The 27,868-nt window shown below is 35.5% G+C and overlaps 1 pseudogene across 1 annotated transcript in view; it reads right to left on the bottom strand.

Moving 5' to 3' along the window:
- The window catches only part of LOC311595066 (actin-related protein 2/3 complex subunit 1B-like), a 93,864-nt pseudogene extending 77,523 nt beyond the window's left edge, over positions 1 to 16,341 (bottom strand). Inside the window, exon 1 of the transcript XR_014783610.1 lies at positions 16,335 to 16,341. The product of XR_014783610.1 is annotated as an actin-related protein 2/3 complex subunit 1B-like (transcript). The remainder of the gene's footprint in view (positions 1 to 16,334) is intronic.
- Between the last annotated feature and the right edge of the window lie 11,527 nt (positions 16,342 to 27,868).

Here is a 27,868-nt window from a genome sequence, read left to right as displayed (position 1 = left end):
ACTCTGTTACTCTGTATTGATCTTGAGAAGCAGTTTAAAAATTTTTAATAGATATAGATGTTATCAATATACCAAATATTAAAACTATAAATACACATACATTGTGTTTTAATTTGAAGTTCCTTTTTGTGAGAAAAGTCATTTGATTTTTTAAAGGGAGCTCAGAAAACTTTTCTTGGAAAGGATTGTACTGCTGATTCTCCACTGTGATCTATGATGTTCAAGAGCAGCCTGAGGGATCAATGGCGACTCCACACTGTGGCTCTTGTGGAGCTACAGCTCTCATGTTCAATGAGCTGAAATGTTAGAGACAGTGTACAGACACAAAAAGAACAAATTTCGCCTTCTCTTCCAATGATTTCCTTATCTCTATTATTTTAATTATTTCCCAATAGAATGACTTGGGGGAGGGGTTTGGGCTGAATTGTCCTGATCCAGAATATGACCAGTCATGTGATTGATTAATAATTTTACCTTTATGTTCAAGAAAATAGATATTGCATAAATTTCTTATTAGTATGTCCAGTAACAATTGTCCAATTTTGTTTTGGCAGTCATCCACACATCAATATGACATCATTGTGACATATTTTATGCTACCAAAGAAAGGTTTGGCTGATCTTTACTCACCAGATGGCCAGACTGATCGAGAACTACACTATGTGTTCATCATATATTGTTGAGTTATTTCTTACTTGTTTTGGATGTGAGATTCTTATGGCCTTTATATTAATAAATATTACTAACATTTCCTTTCTCTGACATTGTATAATGTGCACATAGAGGTTTCCAAGAAATATCTATGCACTAACTAAAATCCAATAACATTTCTTTAAGCAGGTCATTCTTTTATCTTTTTAGTTCTTAGCAACAATTTTCAAGGGAAACTATAGGGCTAGTGTTTTTATATATAATAATTTTAATTTGGATCTTCACTTTTCTTCTTTACTCCTCCTTTCTCTCATGGGAGGTTGATTGAGGGCTTGTCAATCTCAATGATGTTTTCTTTTTTTAAAGCTGTTTAATATATTTTATTAATTTGTCCATTGTTATCCCATCCCTTGTATCCTCACATTCCTCCATCTCTCCCAGTTTCCCTTTATTCCCCTCCCCTATGACTGTGACTGAGGGGGACTTCCTCTCCCTGTATATGCTCATAGGGTATCAAGTCTTTTCTTGGTAGTCTGCTATCCCTTCTCTGAGTGCCACCAGGTCTCCTCATCCAGGGGACGTGGTCAAATATGGGGCACCAGAGTTCGATTGAAAGTCAGACCCCCTCTCCACTCAACTGTGGCTGGAGAGATGGCTCAGCCATTATAGGATAGGCTCACAACCAAAAATCAATGATGTTTTCAAAGATCCAAGTCTTGTTTATTAATTCTGTGATTTACTCTTTCCTCTGCTTCACTAATATATCTCCTAATCCTATTATTTCTTACCTTCTTCTATATTTTTTCTAGAACACTAAGGAAAATTTGGTCTAATTATTTGAAACTTCTCTGAAAATTTACTATAAATGATAATATATGTTAAACCTTCTCCTTTAACTGCCATGGCTTCATTTCAACGATTCCTGTATTCACAGCCACTATTTTTCAAAGTATATTTTATTTACATATATGAATATATTCTATAAAATAATAGAAATATTATATCACAAAAAATACATGTTCACTGTAAATTCTGGGAAAAAACAAGAGAAAATGAAATATAAGACTAGTAACCAGAAAGGAAACATTTTTTGTTTGTTTGTTTTTGAGACAGCGTTTCTCTGTGTCATCTTGGCTATCCTGGACTCAAATTGCAGGCCAGGCTGACATCAAACTCACAGTGATCTGCCTGCCTCTGTCTCTCTGAGTGCTGGGATAAAGGCATGTGGGATCACACCTGGCTAAGTAAGTAAACAACGTTGTCACCTAAAATTACTTTATTTTAAATAGCAATTAATTATAAAGGAGAGGGACTTAAGAGAGATAGCTCAGTGAGCAAGAGTGCTTAATGTTCATTCCTGAGGACTGGCTTTCAGATCTCAATATCCATATACAAGCTGAGTGTGACTGCATTATATGTCTATTAGCTCAGTCTATAGGTATGCTAAAAGTCTGCTGATACCAGTTAGCTGGTAGCCTAATTCCATGTTCGATGAGAGACTTTGTTCCAAAATTAAGAAGGGGAATGTGACAGAGCATGGTACCTGACATTTTTGCCACCAAGTCACACAGGTGTACGCACTGACATACATATGCACATGTAGCACAAACACATGCACTACACTAATACATATCCATACAAACAATAATAAAAATATCAAATCAAATGAAAGGAAAATGCAAAGCTTAACATCCAGGCAATTGTTATGCATTGAGTGTTAAATATACATACAATTTGAAACAAAAATATTGAAAGAAAAGTGCATTCAAACACTAAGGGGGAAAAAAGCTAATGTGACATTTTAGAATAAGAACTTGAATCAGGGATGAAGGGAGGCCTGCAAAATCATGCCAGAGTATTTAATATGAGGAGATAACGTTCCTAAACGGTGATGTGCTCATCAAAATGCATGAATCAAAAATGTAATACCACTGAAAGGACAGTTAGCTATATCCACTGTTGTAACTGGAGACTTTAACAACTTCTTTCAGCATTTTCCTGGTTTGTGGTATGGCTCTGTATCCTTCCTCTATGTTACTGTTTATGTTTCTATTGAGAAGTGCTAATCCTCATGTTACAGGAAACAAAGCACTAAAGTACCATGAATAGACAAACCAGGTACAAAACAGAACATCACTTGGTACACTAACATAAAAAAACAGCGGGTATTGCCATAAAAATTTCCATCATACCAAGGACCAAAAGATATTAATTTGTAGTTGCCAGGAAGAAGAGATTAAAAAAATACAAGTTCCAACACTTATTTTCCTCCAAGTACATTTGCTGACATAAAGAGGAATATGGAGCCTAGGAGAGGATAACGAAAGAAAAATCATGAATCTTATTTAGTTGCAAAACTAACATTCAGTAAAAATATATCACTGAAATAAAAACATTGATTAGATGGCTTTTGAGCCAGTACCATGTCAGTTGTGAACTGTGGGTAACATTGATTGAGATGCACAAAATATCAAATATGCCTTAATCAATACTGGGATTCAAATTCCAGTTGTGCTAAATATTACTCACTGTAAACTTGAGGAAAGTACCAACTATGCAATAATTTATACAACAGAAGATCAACACATACATTCTACCCTAAGCATTGGTTGTATTGTTTGACTGAATGTAGTAACCAATTATTAGATTTTTACGATAATCCCATATTGTTTGTGGGTACTCTATCATAAAGAATATCAAACTAAAATTAAATACAATTTGGTTGTGATTTTAAATGGCTTGACAACATGGGACTCCGTGTATCCAACATTTAACTATTGTCCTCCTAATAAAAATATGTATTATGTGAATCTTGTTTTTATTTAGTCAGAGGAAGGGATGAGATTAAAAACTGTACCAAATCTTTATGAATACCCAGCATTGTCTGAGCCCAGAGCATTTCTTTCTCCTTTCTCTGTTTTAGCTATCGCTAGGTACAACCATACAATATAATCTCCTGTAAGCTCAGACCTTGAAGGCTTCAGCTTCAAGCCTCTATCTGCTAAGATAGAATGTTTCCAACTGCTGAGACTTATAAGATTATCCTTATAGCTCTTTCTGAACTCTGGCAGGCTGGTTCAACTCAAGTGTTTTGGCTCAAAGTTGCCCTCTAAGGTGACTGATTCAATCCAAATTCTCTTGGCTTCCACAGAGGGCTAGAAAGTAGAGACAGAAGATTCCCTGGAAGCTCAGAAGACAGATAATCTGGTGGTGTAGAGTAAAAAGAGTAGAGGTGAGAACTGATTCACAAGATTTCTTCTTCTTTTTTCTTTTTACACATAAATAAAATACAATACATACAACAGAAGAATCATGAAACAATCATGAATTATATAGATGTTACTCTCATAGTGTTTTAGTTATTTGTACTTGGCAACCTTGAAGAAAACATCTCTCCTATCTTGATGAGTCTAAAATTCTGAATGTAAATCAATATCTATCATATTTCATTTCTACCAACTTAAAACATCTATCTAGGTCTAAAAATAACTTACCCCCTAAACAAATAAGCTTAATTATAAAACTAAACTATCTTGCCTTCAACCCCATCAGAGACTTGAGAAGGAATACAACATATTTACCTGAGTGAACCAGAAGGACAGGTTACCAGCTTCCAAAATGAAAAAAATGATGGAGACAGTTTACTGCCTGAACAGTCACCCAAAACTCTTTCCAATGCTGGAGCATCATTTTCAGCTTCTGGCCCAGGATATCTGACAGACATATTTATGACACAGGAACGATCAAAGACTTGCTTACCCTATTTGGCAGAGATTGGCTGTCAATTCTGCCTGCAGACAAGCTTGCCCATTTTTAGGTAGAATTCTGTCTGTGGAAGAAATGAGAACATATTGCCCAGTTGCTGGTTTGCCACATTTGAAGCCATCTAAATAAAGAGTTTCATTGATGCTCATCATCTTATTTGAGGTAGGCTGGGTGTTGCCAGGAATTAACTGTCTTATTGTCAAAGAATCTTTAAAATATTGGAAGCATCTTTAAATGTCAACCTCTGTTTGTCTCTGAGGTTTTTGAGGACTTTATTTAACTACTTTAATTTATCTATCTATGGAATCCTATCTATATATTAAACCTAGGATGTATATTCTTGTGATTAAAATAGACTAGTATTTGACATGACCATGATTTGATCAACTAACAATTAGCTTGTATTACTTAACTATCCTAAACAGCTTGCATTAACACTTTCAAAGTATTGGGTGTAAACCGTGTATTATAATTGATTTACTATATCATGACAATCATACACTTGGACAATCACATTTTCATGCACACACACACACACACACACACACACACACACACACACACACACACAAATACATACACTTTAAAAAGACACACATATTTTATGGTCCCTATATATGGATAGAGGGAAAGAAGGCTACCAGAGAAAAGAGATAATTTGCGTGGAACATCTCTGTGACAGGCTGAGGACCTAAGTCAGAATAAGTCTGTGGGAGGATATGAGGAGGACGCCAGGGAGACTCCTAGTAGCAGGGGCTATGGAGACTGAAGGAGACACCCTCTAACTAGACAAGACTTCCAATGGAGGGAGGAGAACTCCAAATAGCCAGGAAAAACTTTGACCCAAATATTACCCTGTCTATAAGATGTGCTGAAATAAAGATAGAGCAGATAGAACAGAAATTAAGAGAATGGGAAACCAACACCTGGCTCAACCAAAGACCCACTCCATGGAAGAGAGCCAACTTGCAAAAATATTAACAATACTCTGCTATGCTGACAGAAAAGAGCTTATCAGATCTTTTTCTCTAAGAGACTTCACCCAGCAGTGGTTTGAATCAGATGTAGTAGAAAAGTGGAGGGAAGGACGAAACACCTAGAGGTGACAAGAGCTCCACAAGAGGACAAACAGAGCCAACCAACCAAGGACCAGAGGGGCCTGTGGCGTCTGAAGCCCCAAACAAGAACCATGCATGGGCAGGACCTTAGTCCTTTACATAGATATAGCAGCTGGCAGCTAAGGCTTCATGTGGGTCCACTAGTAAAGGGACCATGAACTTCCTCTGACTTGGACACTGTTGTCTGATTTCTGACCACTTTACCCTGATGAGACTGCCTTTCCAGTTCACAGGGGAAGAAGAGAAACTCAGTCTTGATACAACTTGATGAGCTGGGGTGGGTGGGTGGGGAGGTTCCCCTTTTCTGGGGAATAAGGAAGTGAGTATGGGGAAGGAGGGTGGGGCTTAGAGGCAAGGAGAGAGAGGGACTACAACTGGGCTGTAAAGTAAAAAAAAAATTAATAAATTAATAAAAGACACATGTAATTGGAGCTCTAGTGATTGGACATATTCTGTGATTTGCTGAAAATAAGACTTTGATAGGTTCTGATCCTATTATTATCTGTTGAGGGCTGTGAAGCATTGTGTCATGGAGACAATATCATACAAGCTCATCTCTGCTATCGAGTCCTATCTGATACAGGGTGGTGACAAACTGGAGGCTTTTGACATAGACAACCAACAATGTCAAGGTTATTAGTCCCTATCAGATGACACATTGCTCTGGAACATCAGTGCCTCACTACATACCATGGCTCTGCAGAAGTGTATTAGATCAACTAAGGGAATAAGTTCTTGAGGTTCAGTCCACAGGACTGGAAGGTACATTGGCACCATCAAAAATGATGAAACCAAGTGAGATGATGCTCTTTATCCCCTAATATATATAGTTTTCTGAAGTAAAAAGATCCAAAGTTTAGAATATGGCCAAATTTTGATAGTTATTTTAGTGCTGGACTCATACACCCACTGCTATTGGTCATCTAAACTCACAGATAGCAGTACTTAGGCACTGCCTCAAAGTCTGAATTTTAGGTAAGGGTTTCTTAGAGTTCTGCTTCATTGATAGCCAAAGTAGAAACCAAATTCATATACACATGCCTACATGTGAAGAATATATACAAACAAATAATAGGACACTCTCTCCTTTTTGAGGAGTTGCAGATACAGATATAAGACTCTGATCTTGTTTCTCAGTGCACAACATGAATGGCTCCTAAAATGTACACAGCTTGTGAACATCTCTACTTTTGATCCTTGTAAGTTGGTTTAATCAAGCGATATGGATATTAGCCCAACATAGATGTCCTCTGAGAGACTCCACCCAGGGGGAACCCGGGACAGATGACAGGACTTGCTGGTAGACTTCAGATGATTATGGTATAGAATAATGGGGAGTGATGGAAGAAACCAGAGGCTTCATGAGCCCCACAAAGAGACCATCAAGGCAGGTGGATCTGGACCCAGGGGGTCTTGAACAAACTACTGTACTAACCAAGGACAAAGCATGCAGTAAACCTAGACCCTCTATTCAGATCTAGCCAATGGACAGTTCATTCTCCATAGTTGCTGGAGAGCAAAGACTTCTTCTGACATGAACTCCAGTGCCTCCAATTTAATCACTTCTCCTTGGTGGGAAGGCACAGTGGGCACACAGAGGAAGGGGAAGCAGGCTATCTGAATGAGACCTGATAGGCTGTGGTCATATGGCATGAGAAGGGGTACCCTTCTGTCAGAGGTCTAGGGGAAAATAGGGTGGAAGAGAAGGGAGGCTGGGAACTTGAAGATACAAGGGAGGGGATAAGAATCAGGATGTGAGAAAGTCATATCCCACTCTCCACTCAAATGTGGAGAATGTTCTGACCATTGGCTAGATCTGGTGCCTCACATTTGACCATGTCCCCTAGAGGGGGAGACCTGGTGGCACTTAGAGGAAGGACAGCAGGTTACCAAGAAGAGACTTGATACCCTATGAGCATATACAGGGGAAGGTAATCCCCCTTAGGAACAGTCATAGGGGAGGGGAATAAGGGGAAGTGGGAGCAATGGAGGAATGGGAGGATACAAGGGAGGGGATAACCATTGAGATGTAACAAAAGTAAATTAATAAAAAAAAATAAAGGTCGACTGATCAAGGTAATCAACTAAGTTAAAGCGCAAAAAATGGCTCTAAATAGCATACATTAAGTTAAATTCCACAGCCACTTATTAACCTAAAAATAACAATATTAAGTGTGCTGTGCAAAGATATAATAAGAAAATAAAATACAATGTGGTTAAAAAAAAGAATCAGGATGTAATCTCAATAAATTATAATAAAATAAAAAGAGGTGTGGCAGATTCATTAGAGAATCAATGTGAGGTGAAAAGTAGCATATTTGTCCCTTGATGTTATTGATGTGTGTCAATACTACCAAAGACTTTGATTCCTATACAATTCTGTCTTAGGAGCAATGCATTATCTTTATCAATGTGATACAAGTACTTTGTTGAAGGAATATGATTTTAAAGTCCATTCATTATGACTGCTTCTTCATGTTGCCTTCTGCTTCTAGGTCTCAGGCCTGTAGCCTAGTTCACTTTTTGAAGAACAATTTCTTCTGTTCACTAAAATTGTCAGTCATATCAGAGTGTTAAATTTATTCTAAAGCACCCACTTATCCATATGGTATATGTTGAAATGAAAGATTTAATATTTTATGATATCTCTATACTTGATAAATCTGGAAGGGCGTTTTTATTGGAATAACTGAAAGTCCTGGTACCTCTGTCTTCCTCTTAGCAGTCTCCAACCAAAGGATCCTTGCTTTCATGGGGACTAGGTATACTGCCTGCTGATTCCTGTGAAAAAGTCTTCAGCTGCTGTCAGCCTTGATAATCACTCTCGCAAGCTGAGACTGTTAGTGTTTATAGCCAGGTTGACTGTATTTAGAATCATCATGGAAACAAACTTCCTGGCAGGTCTACGTAGGTTTTCCCAAATTAGATTTCTAAAGGTAGAAGGTGTCAACACTGCCTAATGTAGGTGGCAATATTCTATTTATTAATGTGCAGACAGAATGAAAAAAGAAAATGAATTGAGAAGTTTATTACTAAAAGATTACTCCCCCTGCCCCTTTCCGTGTGTGTGTGTGTGTGTGTGTGTGTGTGTGTGTGTGTGAGTGTGTGTGTCTTGTGCAAGATTTTTGGTCAACACTATATAACTCATCTTGTTCCAAGAAATGCTGAAGTCATAACTATTTTTTCCCCGCATGTCGTGATTTATCTGTGCATAAAATCTTGAAGGTTTACTTGATTAAGATGAGGTCTTCTTACTAAGGAATGGAATTCCAGAAAAGAATGAACATATACATACTTAGAGTGACACAATGCTATGTGACAAAAGTGGTAAGAAGGAGAGGTGGACAGTTGGAAGCAAAAACAGGATGAAGATGATGGGCAACTACCAGATACTAGAACGAGGAAAGATAGATTCCTTTATATTTTTCAAAAGGAGGAAGACCTTGCCTATACCTTGATTTGAGACTTGTGTCATCCTGAGTTGGAGATAATACACGTCTCTGTTTTATATACGGATGTCTCAGAAGGGGAGCATCCTGGGTTTGCCATTTGTCTGGTGTGCTCTTGTGTCATCTGATAAATGTGAGCAGTTTTGGATTGGAAGCATTAATTTGATAACATTAACATAAATTAACATTAACATTACTAAATCTCTAAACCCTACACTGTCAAACTTTAAGGCTTCAGATGGCTTGAAAGTATTGTTTGATTCTACACATTCTAGATTTCTACATCCTACAATTTCATCCAACTTAATATTTTATTGTTAGTTTAGGCCATCCAAATTCATAACTTTTAAAAGAATTCTGATGCTTACCTTTCTGAGAAAAGTATTGTATTATTTCTTCATATATAAAACTATAAATTTTAAACTTGTTTTTCTGATACTTATTATTATAAATAAATCTAAGGGCAACAGATTTGTATGTGTTCATCAGTCTTCCCTGAATTGAGCCATATAAATCTGCACATTTAGAAATTTATTTAATTCAGTTAATGGTCATTTTTATTAAATATTATCATTACCTCTATGAATTTATTTTGCTCTTTAGAAATAACAAAAATCCATAATTTGAATTTATATTACTTATTCATATGAATACTTTCCCTTCCTTCTATCTTTCTTTTGATCTTCTCTTTGTAAATTGGAAACTTTCTTGTATTGGTTTTTTGAATAATAATAGGAATTTCAAAACTCATTACCTATTGCTGAATCTACAGACTTGAAATATCTCATTGTTTTCCTTTCTTAACATATCTTGAGTCACAAAACTGTCTTATTATTCATGCTTATCATCATGTTCTTTTTGTAATGGATTGAATGGCTTTATTTCTTTGTGTCTGTCTTTTACCTTTGGTTTCATATATTTCAAGACATCGTGGACGCTATTATGAAATTGGAGTACGTACTTCCTGAATATGTCTGGAATATTTTCTTCAAAGACACATTGTTCTTATTCATGGCCAAGGCAATGTTCTCATTAACTTTAGAACACCCACTGACCCTTGAATAGTAAACTGTGTATACTCAACTTTGATAGTACCTGAGTATACAATGGTGTAATTTTCCTCTCTTCTACATTCAGTATTTTTTAAAGTTTATTCTATCCTGGGGCTCTTATTGATGTGAAAATGAAAACTCAATGCATCTATATTTGTAACTTAAAATTTTATATATTGGGCATGAGTCTTTTAAAATGATATATAGCTAGTTTCTAATGTTGAATCTGGGAAAATAAGGACTGCAACTCTTTATAAATTAGTTTTTTCAAATATTTAAACATTGACCACAAATATAACTGTTAAAATTCTAATAAACTTAAATAAGATAATAGGTCTAATGTACAACCCTAAGATTTTAAGTGGGGTTGGAGCAATAGGTTAGTGTTTAACAGCACTAAATGTTCTTTTAGAGGACTTGGATTGAGTTCCCAGCATATGCATGGTGATTCACAGCCCCATGTAACTTCAGTTTCAGGGATCCAATGCCGTCTTCTGAACTGTGTGTGCGAGCAAGCAAGAATGTGCTACACATACATATATGCAATCGAAACATGCACACATATAAAATAAAAATAAACTAACCAAAATATAACCAAAGTACTTTAAGTACCATATATATTACTGTTAATGTCGGGCTGTGGCTCTCAAGAGGTCCAAGGTTATTACTACATAAAAAGCATTTATTACTCATTTATATTTAACATGCCACAAATATCATAGAAAGTATTGCATGATAGATAATAGCTGTTTATCTTAAATGGAACTTCTGGGCTTGCAATATCTATTCAGGGCACACCTGAAATGCTAGTCTAACTTCCTCACATTTCTCATTATTCTACAGACTTCATCACCTACTAACATCACTACAGACTGCTGACAAGGCTTTAACATTTGTTGTCTTTTGGGATGCCTTAAGAATAACAGAGTAAGTAGAAACAATTTATATAGGGTCAAATACACTTACTGTTTGAAAAAACGTCTGTCTAAGCATTTCTAGTAAAACTTTTACTGAATTTTAAGCCAGTTTGAAGGCAAGTGTGGAGGAGCTATGTTACTTATGTGATTGTTACACACAGATATACAAACACTTGAGTGTCAGCCCCACCCACCATTCAAGAAAAGTTACTAAAAGAGAATGTGAAATCCCTGAGGTTAAAATAATGAGCATACTTCAAGGTTCTAGAATCAACTATACAGTATTTTCAATGAGAAACTATCACTATTGTTACTATTGTGAAACCATTGGCAAAGAAATTCCAATAACAAAGTTATAAGAAATTAAGCAAAACTGAGGGTTGGGATTTCATAGGAAGTTAATAAATGGAAAAGTTATCAATCTGATGGTTGTCTTTTGATTTTAATTACATAAAGCACATAAATAACTTGGGTGTACTAAGAGTGTCTTTAATCATTACTAGCCTAAAATGTTGGTTCTATTCATTTAATAAAATTACTTTTGGTGTGTATGCATGTGGGATGGTACTGTGGAGTAAGTCAAAGGCTTCATATATGCTAGGGAAGCGGTCTACCATTCATATTTATCTTCAGGAAAATAGCATTATTGTTATCTAAGAAAAGCATTAAAATAGAGAAGGACAAATGAAAAATAAACTTGTGATGCTTAAAAAAAATCAAGGTTGGTTTGTCAAAGTTTTCTTTGCACCTATAGTGATAGTTTCTCAGTGGAAAACCTGTATAGTAGATTCTAGAATCATGAAATATGCTTATTTCTATGACCAACAGATTCTTTTACTTCCTTGGGTTTGAGCTATTTCTTAGAACTGATATCTTATATACCTGAGTTTGTGTATCTGTGCATAATTACATAAACAACATAACTCTGCCACACTTGTCTTCAAAGTGTCTTAAAATCCAGTGAAAGTTTTGCTACAAGTGCTTAGGCATACATTTTCAAACAATAAAAGTTTCTGCCTTGAACAAATTGTGTCTACTTATTTTGATTTCTTAAGTCTCCCAAAGGGCAAGTGTTGCAGCCTTGTCAACAAGCTGAGTATTGTCAGGAGATGATAGAATCTGTAGGAGTAATGAGGAGCGAGAGTGAGTTAGACTAGCATTTCAGGTGTGCCCTTGAAGGATAGTGTGACCTTAGCAGACCCACAGAATATAACCAATGTTTCTCTAGCATGCCCTACCTGTTAAGTCTTTTGCTCTATCACCAATCCAATGACAATTGAAACAACTGTTCATGGACTGAGCTTAGATCTGTGAGCTACAATAAGTCTCTTTTCCTTTATTTCATTCATTGAAAGAATATGTACCATTTACCTTACAAACACACACACACACACACACCCACCCACACACACACACACACACACACACACACACACACACATACACACCGAGGGAGAGAGAAAGAGATAGATAGATAGATAGATAGATAGATAGATAGATAGATAGATAGATACAGAGAGACAGAGAGAGACAGAGACAGAGACAGTGACAAAGAGACGAGGGGAGGGCGGGAGAGCGAAGGGTGGAATGCTAACAAATAAAATTAATACCATGGAGTGACATTGCTCTTGTAATTGTGCCCAATGATCTGGTTCAGAAGCTATAATGGTTTGAATGAAATATCTCATAGATATCAGTTATTTTAATACGTGATCTTCATTTTATAATGCTTTGAAAAGTAATAGGACATATAGCTTTCTTAGAAGTTTCAGAAGTCTTCCATCAGCCCCAGTGCCTCTCTGCTTCCTGGTTGCGTTCAAGATGTGAACCTAATTGTTCTCACTACTTTGGCTTCACACTACCATCATGGATTCTAACTCTTTGGAATCATAAGTCCAACTAAATGCTTTCTCGAATTAGTTCTTTTGGTCATTATGTCTTATCATATTAGGAATATGACTATGGTGAAAGTAAACAATAGAGAATTTGATGGACTTGACTTAAAACAGGAATTTTAAAATATTGGGAAATCTTGGCCTCTAAGGTAAGCCTAGAATTCTGTTAACAGGTATAACTGGCTACTTATGGAGAAAGTTACATTGTCATTAAAAATATTGAGAATAAAGAACCATATTTCTGGTTAATGGAATTGAGGAATCTACCAGGAATTAGACTGCTTGTCATCCACATAATATTCAGTCAATGCTCTAGTATCTTGCAGAAAGCTGAGTCTAAAGGAGATACAATGGTTTATTAGGTAGAGGAAATTTTAGGGCCACATAACACTCAGGCTACATCACCTTCACAATCAGTGGCAGGCTTTTGTCAGGTATACAGAGAACTGTAGCACAGAAGATTGGATGATTTGAAAAGCTTGTAGCTTTTCTAGAGAGAAGTGTGATAAAAGTTACATCCAACGGTGATGTGGCTGCCAAAGAATCTAATTTTCCATTGAGAAATCAGAGAAGATTCCTTGATGACCTCTCAAGAGTCAGTAAGATTGCATCCATCACAGGCTTGAAGACCTTCATTTGTGAGAAGATCCCTAGAATAACCAACTGAACTAGGGCGATCTTTGGTGTTGTTTATCTGGGATTCATGTCTCTTGGTAGAGCAGTCCAGGTACTCAGAGTCTTGTTAGCCATGGCCTAAGTGGGCACAACTTCTACTCACACTGGCATTAACTTAATGTAATCCACAAAATGCCACCTTGAAAATCACACAAAATAAGAGTTTAGTCACATAATTGGTTGACAATGAAGCATAATGATCCATTTATAGAAGCACCCACATAAAATTATTAGGCATTGTAATGCTGGTGCTATGGAAGAAGAAGACAGGTGGCTCGCTCTCTGAGGCTCAATGGACAAGCAGGCTAATGTACTATGGGAGTTCCAAAAGAAATAAGAGATCCTGTTTCCAAAACCAAGGTGGGTGGTGTCCGAGGAATGAGACATGAGCTTAGAGTATGGTCTCTATTTGTGAATACAAGTGCACGCATGCTTTCACACATGTGTTTCATACACACAGAAAGCATACAAACTGAGAATATTTTAAGGAGTTGTAGAGTCATAGTTACTCCCAGTAAAAATTCGAACTAAAGTTGAAAGAACAAGTAATAAATGGCACTGTTGAAGGGCCCAGTTGACATCTCCAACTGGACAGTACAAAGGCTGCGGGAGTGATGCTAATAAAACAGTGGAAAAGGCAGGAAATATGGGATTCCAAGAAAGTGAGGTATTTGCAGCAGAATACTATTGGCTGTGAACTAAGCTAGCTCAAGAGAGTAGCCATGAGGGCAGTAGCCAGAAAAGCTACAGGGATAGAACTACTTTGAAGTTTGGTGACTCACATCAAATTCCATGTGTTCTGGGTTTTAGTGACACTGCGTTTTTTAGTGTTTACCTTTTGGTGGTCTAATTCCCCTTTGATATTTGTCTATTTCTTTCTCTTAGATACGAATAGTTATCATTGTATGTTGTAAGTATATTTATTTTTTTAACTTTTATTTTTTACAGGCACAACAAAGTTTGTATATAAACTCAAAGGAGATTTTATATAGGAATTCTTGGCAATTCTGGAATACAGTTTCTGGAACTCCTGGAAATAGACTGCACACATTTTTCATTTTGAGATGGGTAGAAAATATTCTGGGTCAGGGTCTTAATGTTATGTTTCCTTTTTTTTTTTTTTTTTACTTTAAATGACTATGAATAGGGCATCTTAAACATATTCTTAGTGCTAGGATGCTATTGGGAGATTATGTATTCCTCAGGAGGGAGAAACTAATAAAAGGTATTGGGATCAGTGAGGGTAGGCTCCTGAAGAAGATACTGGGACTCCTGCCCTTTCCTCCTAGTTTGTGAAAAGCATTAAGTGAGCAACTTTCTTCTGGCAAATGTTCCTTATATTGCTGCTCTGTCAATCACATAACAGAGAGGAGATGGCAGTGATGAACCTGAACTGAGATATCTGAAACTATAAGCCCAAGCAAATTTCAATAGAATTCATTTGTGTATGTTTTTTTTACAGTGATATAAAGTCAAATGCTTATGGTATAAACGGAATAAAGAAGCAAGCCAGACAGCAACTAAGGAGGTGCAACACCCTGTAACTGTTTATTACTAGGTCAATCATGGTTGTTATTATGTTATCAGTACTAGGTTCATTATGTGTAACTGAGATGCTGAGATGCATTTATGGATCAACTCTCTGATTTTTTACAAACATGCTGCTGGGGATATATTTGCATTCACACACACTCCCTAAGGACACCTTGAATATTTACTTTGAATTTTGCCATCAGATTCACAACTATAAATAAATTGATATCAGCAAATTAAAAAATAGAACAATCACATGCTTAATTGAGTTCACTGGATATTTTGAGAGGATTTCTAAGCCTTGCTTTATTCTTTTGAAGCAAATGTTTGGTTGAATAAACTTTGCAAATTTAAGCGGCAAGTGTTTTTGTTAGTTATACTAGCATCTGTTAGATTGCAAATATTAAAGTAAATAAACTTAGCAGACATTCTTGGGTAAATATATATAATATATATACATATATATGGATATGGTTGATTTGTTTTAACATATTTTTACATATATAAAGGAAAACATTCTCACGCAAACAGCCTGGCACAAGGTGTCCCTTTAGAACTAACTCATGCCTTCATCAAGTAGCAGGAATTGAGCAAATGTCAGAGTTTTTAAAAAACATATCTAGGAGCTATGGAATACATGGTGCAAACTAAAATGAATTTTCAAACTGTACAAATGCAATCATTCTACCAAGATGGGTTTTCAGAACTGAATTGCCTGGGAATAGAGGCCGTGTTCATTTGCAGTCCATGATTCTATTCGTACAAACAACATCTCATAGAGAAGAGAGTGATTTAGTACCTGGTGATGGGTTTTCGAATTTTCCTAATGTGTGTGTGTGTGTGTGTGTGTGTGTGTGTGTTTTAAAGAGGAATTGGTACTTCTGATGAAAGTCAGATAATTAATATTGTACTTTAAGTTGCAAACTATTTTCTAAGCATAACAAAGTAAAAATTAGAGGTTTAAGCAAACACTAGTGATACCAGTGTGTGTTGTTCTAGCTATTGTGTGTAATGATGATAATTCTGTGTTCTGCTAGTGTGATAGTTTCTTACGTTCAGCATATATATCCCAAACTTCACACACCAATTTAAGGGATGGTCTCTGTTGTCCATCAAGAATGTGAAACTCTTGAACCACTCCTTGAAGTAGTCATTTCATCATTGTGAGGAACTATGGGGCAAAACCAGTGGTAGGAATGAAGAATTCATTTTCATGCACCTTTTCAGAGTTTTTCACCTATCAGGGCTGTACCCTCCCTTCTCAGCTTGTGTAAAACACAATGGTGTAGGGGAGAGGGCAAGAGGCATTGTGTTATTCACTTTATGACAGCAATTATAAAAAATTTCTCTCTTACTATTAGGTACCACTTGTAAAGTTTTCTTTTCTTTTCTCTTTTTGTCTAATTCTTTATTTTATTTTATTATTTTGGTTTTTCAAATTAGTGTTTCTCTGTGTAACAGAGCCTGGATTGTCATGGACTCACTCTGTAGACCAGGCTGGCTTCAAGCTCACAGAGATGTAACTGCCCCGGCATCTTGAGTACTGGCATTAAAGGCATGTGCCATGATGCACAACATTAAATTTCCTTTATCTCCCAAAATAATGCCACCAGTAGAGATCAAGTCTTCCACATATAAGCTAAGGGTATATTACATATATCCACTGTAATTCTCATGTTAAGTGAAGAAAAAGGTTAACTTGTTCAGGTATGAGTTTCATTCTTTTTCACTTATCAGAGTAGATGTCCAGACCAATAACTTATTCCCTTGAGTCAAGGACTTCTCACTGGAACTAGTTTCAGAAAGGCAGGTTCAGTGTTCCCAAATATTCTCTACCTCCACACTCAGTGATAAAGTTTTACACACATATGTAGCCTCATTCAGTTGCATTTTGACTGTTGTTTTTAAAAGTTATTTTATTGTCTATGTGTGTGTGTGTGTGTGTGTGTGTGTGTGTGTGTATTCATGTGAACATATATGCTTGTGGAGGCCAGAGGCTTTGGATTCTCCTGGAGCTGGATGACAGGTATTTAACATACTTACAGTTTTGAGAATTGAACCTGATTTCTCTGTAAGAGCTGTACACCTGGTCTCTTAGTCGCCAAGTTGGACTCTTTTTTTAGCCTATCAGTTTTTTATTTTTATGTTTTCAATTTAGAACATAGGGACTTCAATCAGGTTCCCTTGTTTACACAGAATCTGGTCTTATTTCATAATAATTCTAAACTATGAAAGCCCTGCATGTTTGGAAAATGATTTCAGACTGAAATCATAGTATGGTCAATATTAATAAGGAAATTCTATTTAGAAAAATCTGTTAATTTTAATTATAATTTTAAATTATAAAGTATAAAAATCTTGGATTCTCAAGTTAGAGAAAACACACATTCAAGAAATTCTTGTTTTCAAAATGACTTTGTGGCTTTCCTTAGCTATGCACTACATAACCATTGTGAGACAAAAAAAAAATGCAGAAATGGCATTTAATTCCATGTTTATTCTTATATAACCACAACTATTTTCCAGAAACCAATGATTGTCAGCAAAGAAAGTACCCTATAAGTACATATCTGTAGAGACTCTCTCTTAAACATTATATTCAATGAATTTAGAAAACAGTAAGCAGCAACAATGGAGGAAAATGCCCTGAAATTCTTAGGAAGGTATGTTTTCCCACTCTCTCTATGTATATCTGAATGCTATCAGTTTCTGGTATCACAGAGAGCCTGTCAATCAGCTCCTTTGCTAAAGTGAAGGAATGGATAGTGTGGTTTAATTTTATTATGGAAATTGATTTGCATCTTTTATATTTCTTGATTGAAATCTTTCCAGGTAATGGCATTGAAGAATGCTCATAAAACTGCCATGACTAGGGTAATAACTATTATTATGATCAAATTTAATAAAAAAGTCCTTGCCTGCAATATGGGCACTATGAATAATTCATGTAAATTGTTGCTTAAAATGTGATAGAGAGAGAAAGACTTGTAGAAAAAAATCTTAATGCATCCAGACAGGAATGATAATTGGTTTTTGCAAATAATGAGTTCTTGATGTAGAAGCCAAGACTAACAAGGAGAAAGGAGAAAGCTCCACACAGATGAGACAAGTCCACATGCCTGAGTTTTGCAGGGTAAGTAGGATAGATGAGTGTTATAAAAAGAACTGTCAGGAAATACACATCGCAGAATATTTAGAAATACAGTGCTTTACAAGTGAGACTTGAAGAATATTTAAAATCAGTCTCTATTCGTATATTCTAAAGAATCAATAAATACTGTAACACTCAAAGCTAATATTAAGAGGTCTAGAATATTAAGATAATGCTGAGGAATTTGCCCTAAATCAGTACCAGAGAAGTAGTTTTCCTAAGATGTTTTAAAGGATTTTTATTTTTGCAAATTGGTTATTTCTGTAGTTATGAAAAATCTTTTGGTTTCAGTTTACTTTTATTTATTTTAACTCTGCTAATCTCTTTTCTGACTGCTTTTATTGGTTACCATCTGGTGGAAAAGCATTGCAATAGCAGAGAAAAGTTGAAATAGATATAAGAAAACAATAATTTTAATTGTAAATATGATCATCACATAAATTACTACTGGCGTATACAAGTCTGGCATTTGTTTTATGATACTGAGATACATCATGACTATGATGATTTCTCTTAATTTGACAACATACTTTTGTTTATGTATAAAACAGGCTCCATACTATAATAATATTTTAGGAAATAGAGGCCAGAATATTTCAATAGTTTTTATATGTATAAGATACATGGTTTCCTAAAGAGATATCTTTTATAGCCCTTGTTTTAGGATAAATGTAATTTTACCTCATTTTACATTTAAACACTGTTTCACTGGAAAAAGAATCCAAAAGACCATAGAAAATGAAAAGTCCTCCCATGCTCATAGATCAGTAGAATTAAGATTGCAAAAATAGCCATCCTACCCAAAGAAAATTACAGGTTCAATACAACCTCAATTAAAATAACCAGAACATTCTTTACAGAAAAAAATACTCTAATATTTATGTGGAATAAAAAAAAGGCTCCAAATGCCAAAAATAATCCTAAGAAAAAAAGAAAAATGGCAAGAATGGTAATCATACTAGATATCAAGCTATATTATGTACCGTATTTTCTGGCATATACTGAAGACCTTTTAACTTAGGAAAAATCTGTACCAAAGTTGGAGGTCATTTTATATGCTGGATACTTCGCTACTGCTTTCTTCCCCTGGCTTCATATGTCCAGGGCATATAGTAGGGATGCCATGGCTGACTCTCCACTCTGTGTGGGGAGTGTAAAGCAGGGAGGAGCAAGTTGCACACATATTCCTGTATCTTGAGAAGAAGAACGTGAACATGGATTGACTATCCACCAGAACTTGCCCATTTGACTAAGAGTGCTGTCTTATTTTTGAGTTGAGTGTGGAAGATGCCTTAAAGGGGCAGTGTAGGCTGGCACTAGCTGTCTGCTGGCATTTAATAAAGCACCTGGCTGTCTGTGCCCTGCCTGCACATAGACACATGCCCGAGTCTGCCATACAGATTGTGAGTTGGATGAGCGGTCGTATATTCCCAATTCTATATTTTAAATTGAGAAGTTTGGGGTGGTCTTGTATGCAGGAAAATAAAATAATTATTTTAATAAAACCAGCATAGTAGTGGTAAAAAAGAAGTTCAATAGAACAAAATAGAAAATAGAAACATAAGAGCACATAACTACAGCATCTCAGATTTGACCAAAATGCCAAAAACAAACAAACAAACAAAAAATAGTGGAGAGAAAACACTGTATTTAACCAATGGTGCTGGGAAGACTGAATGTACAAATGTAGACACATGAAATTAGATTCCTATCTATTAGGCTGCAGAAAAGTAAACTCCAAACTGATCAAAGACTTCACTGTGAAACTGCTTGGACAAAACAACAAACAAAGCCAAAATGGGGGCTAGACTCTAGAAGATATAGATATAGGAATGAACTATCAGAATAGGATGGCATTTGCACAGGAATATTTGCCAACAATTGCCAACTAGGCATTTTAAAACTTTTTCATTACAAAAAAAGAATCAGTCTAGTGAGGAACAAGTCCACAGAGGAATCTTTGCTAGGTAAACATCCAAAATTTACAAAGAACTTATTATATATATATATATATGAAGTAATGCTGATGAATTTGGGGGCCTGAAGGGAGTTTTATGGGGAACGAGGAGATGCAGGAGTGCTATTGATGAAGTCCTCATGTATGAAGTTCTTGAAAAAAAAAAAAGAAAATGAAAAGAGAGGTCTGAAAAGAGAGATTACAAAAGATTAAAAATTGCTACTGATTATCTTAGAAGTGATTAACATACTTTGGCCCTAGGGAAATGAAAATTAAAACTACATTGAAATTTCATCTTACTTTAGTCTTAATACCTAAGATTAAAACAAAAACTGTCAATAATTCTGGTGAGACTATGGGAAAAGAGTAACCTTTATTTGCTGTTGGTAGGATTACAAACTGGTTCACCCACTACAGATGTCATTGTGAAAAATTCGCAGAAAGCTAAAATCAGACCTAGCTGCACTACTCCTTGCCAAATATCTAAAGAACTATTACGCATGTACTTGCTAAGCTGTGTTTCTCACCAACCTATTCATACCTGGGGGATGGAAATTACCTAAATGTCTTTCAAAAGATGAATGGATGATGAAAATGTGGTACATCTACACAATGGAATTTTATAAATGAAATGAAAGGAAATGAAATCATGAAAATTTCTGGAAAATTATTATATTTTATATTGAGTAATTTAATGTAGTCCCAGAAAGACAAATGTTGCAAGTTATCTCTTTATTTTTTTGGAAGTTAAATCTCAGTCTTTACATGTGAGTATATAACCTAGAGTAACCACAGAAACCAGGAAATTAAGACAGGATCATAGGAGATAGTAGCTCTAGAGAAGTGGAGAGTGAGATATATGTGCTATGAGTGGACAAATGAGAAAGACAGAAAGCAAAGACTTATATAGGTTATGGAGAGAAAAGGGAAGGTGGAATAACCACCACTAAATGATTTTTTTTATCTGTAGTAAATTAATTTGTATTTACCCAAGATTATATGTGTATGTACTTGTCCATATGTATAAAATGTGTATTCATATGTATATGCTTCAATGTATTATTCTATTTTAAGTGAAATTATATCATTTGGGATGATAATGTTTTCCCCACGTACCATAGGCTGTCTAACAAAATGCGCAGGGCCATGCATTGGAAACCTTTGTTCACATTGTTGATCAACAGAGTCCAAGGGACTCCCAATAATATATAGACTATTGCTGCAAGCTGTGGCTGTCTCCTAGCACTTGAGGGCAAAAATATATTGCTGAAGACAGCAGATACTTTGTAAGCTGGTCTTGGAAGATGCTGGCACTGTCCTTGACACTTCCTCAATGAGGGTGAACTCACATAGTTTGTATATAACCTTCCAAGAGAGAAAAATCAACGAATAACCATACCAATCTATAAGTTTCAGAAGTATGATGACAAGCGTGCCCAGATATTCTGTACCATTCAAGAGTGACACTGATCGTAGGGATAACCCATAACCACCTATTGAAATTGTACTTTAGCCTGCTCAATATGTAATTCATGACCATGCTTGAAATCCAGCCAGATACTCAAGGCTGATGAGGTAATGGACCCCAGAGCAGAATATACTACTTCTGTTTTCATAAACTAGAATAATTCTCAACTGAATTATATATATATGCTTTTGATTTAATATACAATTAATTATAAAAATATATTTAAGGAAAAAAGTCATATACATAATTGTTAAAGAAAAAGAGGTCATGAATTTACAAGATGTTGGGGTCATGGGAAGAGTTGAAGGGAGAGAAGAAGGAGTAAAAATGATATAACTTCAGTACCCAGTGTGGCATGGGAAACCTGTTAGTGGCCCAAGAAACTTTTACTCCTTCTACCCATCTTCCATCAGCTGCCAATAAATCTCCAGCTAAGTTTAAGACCTTGTGAGCCCCTTTATCTTCCATGTTGGAATTTTGACTGGGTTGACCTTGAACAGGCCTTACACATGTCCTGTGACTTAATAAATGAAATATCCCAAGCCATATTCAGAATACAGTTTTAATTAGCAGTTACATCTTTCTACTTCTCCCATCAAGACGACCCCTGAGCTTGCAGTGGCTGTTACTTAAAATACCTCCTTTCAGGCTGAAAATTCATCTTCTCATTCTCAGAATATTTTTTAGTCCTGGTTTGAGTTCCACACAAATCACTGATCCTAGGAAAAAAAACACCTCAAAAATCACTTTGGTATTCTTTTTACGAAGAATCAATGTTTATTCTCTCATGCCTATGTAAATTGTATTCTATAATGTTATAATAATTCATAAATATTGCTTTGTTTTATGGAATGTCACAGCCATTAGTATTGCTTTATTGTAAGCCCCAAGTAACAAATGATGATAGCTAACATTAAAAAACTCTTTCAGGTAAAACTAAGCTGGTCAGACACTTGACCTTTAACTAGTCCATGTAACTAGGATAACTAGTCCATGTAACTAGTCCACCAACCAGTCCAGCTGGTCAGTTATTGGGGGGCCGAGGGGGGTCGCAACCTGTAGTTAAAGACATGGGCGAGAGAGATGCAGAGCTCAAGCGAACAGTTGCTTGTCAAGAGCCGTTTATTGAAGGTAATGGCAGGCTTTTTAAAACCTGCTTTAGGGAGGGCGGGGGTACGCAAGGAGAGTAGTGGAAAAGTACAAAATCTTCTGGGGGTGAGCCCCGGGAACATTTGCAAGGGGAGGGGTCTTCCAGGTGAGACAAAGCAGGATGTCTCTGTGGTTATCTCAGGATCAGATCGCTGTCTTCTCAGGGTTAAGCCGGATGCCTTGCATACCTAATGAGTGGCCCAGCAGGATGTTTGCTGCAAATGCTGAATGGGTGGGGGTCGGCCTCAGGCCGTTTGGTCCCTGGCAGACCTTTTAATTCATGGACATACATAGCATCTATTACTAAGAAGTAGTAACAAAACTCAAAAGTGAACTTCTATCATTATACAAAATAACAAAGCTTCTTTAAGAAATTCAATAATGAAACAACTGAGACAAAGTAGTCTATTTTCAACTAACCTTAAGTGGAAGAGAAAATTTAAAAAAGGTAAACAGAAACAAATATAAAAGACAATGGCTTGGTGTTTCTATATTCAGATCTAAATCGATTCTTGGATTTTCTAATATAGGTGGAAGACTTAAAAACTCACTGAAGATTGATGGTACTAAAGAATTATGTAGGGATCTTTCATTTAGTTGACAACAAATGTGTGTTTACATTCAAAATGAGTAGAAAATATAGACTGGAGAAAAATAACAGCGATTAGGTTTAGTTCTGGAATAGGAGATAATATTGCATGATAAGAACATCTCTCTCTCTCTCTCTCTCTCTCTCTCTCTCTCTCTCTCTCTCTCTCTCCTCTCATCCCTCCATTTCCTCTACTCACAAAGAAACATATCTGTGTATACTTGAGAATCATAAATATATACAATCATATATTATATAAACATTGTATATGCCATGCTCACATATGTATATGTGTATATGTATAGTAGATATGCATGTGTCTACCATGGATTACTCTTTCCTAGATGGTCTGATTTAATGTAATGTTCATGTTTTAAAGATGACTTTAATGACATTCTGCATTCAGGTAGAGATGCTGATATTTTAGAATTGTCATTTTCTTATATAATAATGCTATTTTTCAATCACATGAAAAGAAGTAATTTATAAAAATGTACCTTATCAAAGATAATGACTCATATTCTCTCCTAATGCTTTATATATTAAACCTTTAAGTAACAAATACCTCACTCTCAGGATCTCTATTATTTTCACACAAAACATTGCTTAGTTGTTTCAAGGATCTAATTAAATTCGTTTTATTTCAGAAATTACCTTGAGAATCCTAAAGATGATGCAATTAAGTTAGTACCAGTGTTGGATTTTGAAAATCCTTTGATCACTCATATTGTCACGATGAGGTAACGGTGGGAACAATTTAACATCTAAGCGTGAGTGACTGAAGCTGGGCAAGTCCTACAGATGCACTGCTCAATCTGAAACAACAGAAGATAATGTCATCCTTCCCTAACGAAAGAAATACTGGGTCTCTTCTCATACAACATAATTTATCTTCTCATTTTAATTATGTGCATATATATATATATACATATAATTCTAACATATGGATATATGTTAGGGTTTCAAACAGGATGTTGTGTATCAGAAAATGTATCACAATTATGAAAGTTTTTAAACATGTTATGAATATGCTTCTTCCTAAACTTTGGTATTTTAATCAACTATGCCTAAAACGTGTGTTGTGTTGGCATACTGGCTATAATCCTTTTTTTGATAACCAAGAAGATGGCAGATTCTATTGATTCAAACAGGATGGTATCCTAGGTTGTGGATCAATTTATTAGACCAAATTATTGTATTAAAATGATTGGAGAAGTAGCTAGCTGTAAAATAATTGTTAGCATTTTACCATTTCAAATATTCCTACATTTCAAAGTGTATTAGCATATTTATATAAACTGCATGCTAATAATTGCAGAGGGTGACACTGCAGAGTGATTTCAAAGTATATATTAAGTTAATGAAACTAGAAGATATGTAATAGTTATGGTTTAGTTTAAAAGATCAAACTGATTTTTAACCTGAAATTAGGATATTTTAAATAAATGCCTATTTTCATATTATTTTGGAAAACCATCTAAAATTAATCATATGCACAAACTTGAAATTTACAATTCATGACATTATGATCTTTTCTATTGTCTTATAGCACATATTTTTTGTCTTAGATTCCTATTTTAAAATTTGTTTTACATTCCAAAGAAGTAATGTTGAATTAGACTTCATCATTCTTTCTAAAATATGAAATTACGTTCCTATCTTTGAGATTAGTGTTGGATTAAGCTACTGCACATATCTTATACAAATGAAAAACAGGGAGAGGGTTGGAGTAGTGGATGATCAGTCAAGAGCACGTGCTGATCTTTCTGAATTCATGTTCCATTCTCACATTCACATAGTGTCTCACAAACACCTGAGTCTCCAGCTTTAGGCCTTGGACCACCATGCTCTAGCCTTTGTGGTCACCAGCACATACCTGATGCGCATACACACACATACAAAAAGCTATACAAAGAAAATGAAAATAAACAAGGTATCAAAGAACTATCATAAAAGTACAAAATAAAGTAACTCAGTAGTATTTCCCTCTATTTCACAGCTGCATGGTAGTGTTTAATGAGAGCAAGTGCCTTAAACAAAGCAGAAAAAAATACAAGGATGCCATGACATTCTAGAGTGCAAATGGTATGTGCGTAGTTTGTTGTGCAGGTGATGAAACATGTGATCCAATGTGTCCATAAGCAAGTATAGAACACAGTCCAGAGTCTTCTGGTAGAAAAGTGAGAAACATTTCTGCTACTTCATGCAGTATTCAATATGGACCAGTAGATCTTGACTGGGTCGTGTACAGTATGCTTGAGATATGCCACTAAGCTTTAGTTTAGTGTAGCACCTGGATTTTAGGTTGAGGAAAATTATACTTTGTTTTTATGCCCTACCTGGTGAATGAACAATGTCTCTGTGAAGGCAAACTCATGAATCGGCTTCCGGATTCCAACTACACTGTTGTTTAACTTCTTGTTCTGCAATGATCCTTAAAAAACACACACACATACACACAATTGATGCTGCATGTTTTGGTTATCAAATTATTCATTTCTAATGTCTCAAGAACGTACCTGCATCTATTGTTCTAGCAGAGACATTCTGGATTTTTTCATCTCAGTACTTCAGCGGAGGTCTAAAAAATACCTTCACCTGAAGTAAGAGCTCTTCGGACCTCCTCGTCTCCTCAATGTTTATCCTAGAGATTGTTTTCTCTTCCATGATTTTTGAATTCTTTTTACGTTTTCATTTTTCAGCTGCTGTGTATTTTCCTTGGCAGTGATAGCTTCTCTAGGGTTGCTTCGTCATCACACTGCAGTGACACTATATGGCAAGCAGTGAGTACCAAGAACTCCATCACTTCCCAATCCTCAAATATTTGATCAAGAGCCATTCAGATGACTGGATGTGGCTTAAAACTATGGACGAACCAGAAAATATTTTAGGTTTTGTAGGTTTCAAGACATGGATTCTACTGTGTTGATTTTTTTTAATGCTAGGTTTAGTGTAGGAACAGTTAATTTTTTGATTTCCAATGTTAAAAATGGTAATTTTCTTATTTTTCCTCATTATGTAGAATGATTATTAGGAAAGCTGCAAATATCTGTGAGCTTTCTTATTGTTTAATGTTAACTGTTCCAAGCACAAATCAGATTTTCTTTGAGAAATACTTTTAAGTAGTTACACAATATTTTTGATCATTGTATCTGGTCATAGATTTACCTTAAAATTAATTAGCACAGTTGATTTTTAAATATTTTTAATTGAACTTTACCAACACTATATCATCTTCTAATTTAATTTGAGAGTATTTTATTATATCTTGGGGGGTAACACACTTAGGACTGGGTGCTCAGAATAATTATTAGATATTTGTTTTCTAATTGACATGTTTATATATAAATTATATAAACCAAATGGTTTCCATTTCTTTAAATATCCAAACATGTGTAAAGTTGTTAGAAATATAAAAGAGGGAAATAAAATTATTCAATACATTTTAAAATAAGCAAGCAAAGAAAAGAAAGAAATGAGAAAAGAATTAAGCCAAGCCATCCACCTGTTATTTCATAGCTGATGCACAGATTTACCATGGAACTAAAAGTATTAAATAGTTTCATTCACCTACACTCTAAAACTACTTGCTGTCTGGTGATTTGCTAGTAATTCTTAAAGGCAGACAAAAGATATATAAGTATGTCTTTGATGTGTGTTTCCCTGATGACAAGTAATGTTAAAGTTTTTTTTTAATACACCTGTTGCATAGTTGGTTGTATATCTTCTAATGAAAAATATGCATTCAGTCAGTTAATTGAAGTTTTATTCATGATATCATTTCTTATTAAAAGATATTCTTTTAATCTCTGAGGCTTAGCAGTAAAAATTTAAAATCTAGTAGATTGTTGCTTCTAGACTTATTTCTCCTTTTAAAGATGGCTTTTTGTTATCTTAAGTATTTGGAATTTATTATGAATACTATTATTTTTTTTGTATTTCTGAACACATTGTCATTGGTAAATTGTTAGGGATTTCCTTGAATTGTTACATCATTTGTGTGGTACAGACACCTTAGTAACATCCAGTTTATCAATGCAAAAGCATTCTTTTATTTCTTGCCGGTTTCTTTTTAAATTTCATCAATTTGTGTAGTTTGTAGTATCCAAATAGTTTAGATTGTGTTCAAGCTTATCATAGTTTTTGATTTTTGCACTAATAGAGATTATTGAATTTTTATACAGAAGCAGTGCATATTAAACATTTAAATTTTTTTTTCAACTAACAAATGCTCATTTGTGGAGTGATTAGACTTCCCCCTGGCTGAGTGGCCTTCCCAGGCCACTGAGGAAGAGGATACTGGCAGTTGAGATGAGACTTGATAGGGTGGAGTCAGATGATATGGGAGGAGGGTGCCGCAGTTCTGAGGAGTAGGGGAGGGAGGGAGAATGGGTAAGGGGGACAGGGACTAGGAGGAGATGAGGGAGGGGGAGGCTACATTCGGAATGTATAGTGGATAAAATTTAAGAAATCATAACTTAAGAAAGCAGTGCTATTTC

Source organism: Acomys minous (genome assembly GCF_964271855.1).
Source record: "Acomys minous genome assembly, chromosome: 3".
Lineage (NCBI taxonomy): Eukaryota > Metazoa > Chordata > Mammalia > Rodentia > Muridae > Acomys > Acomys minous.
This window is presented reverse-complemented; position numbering and strand designations above follow the sequence as displayed.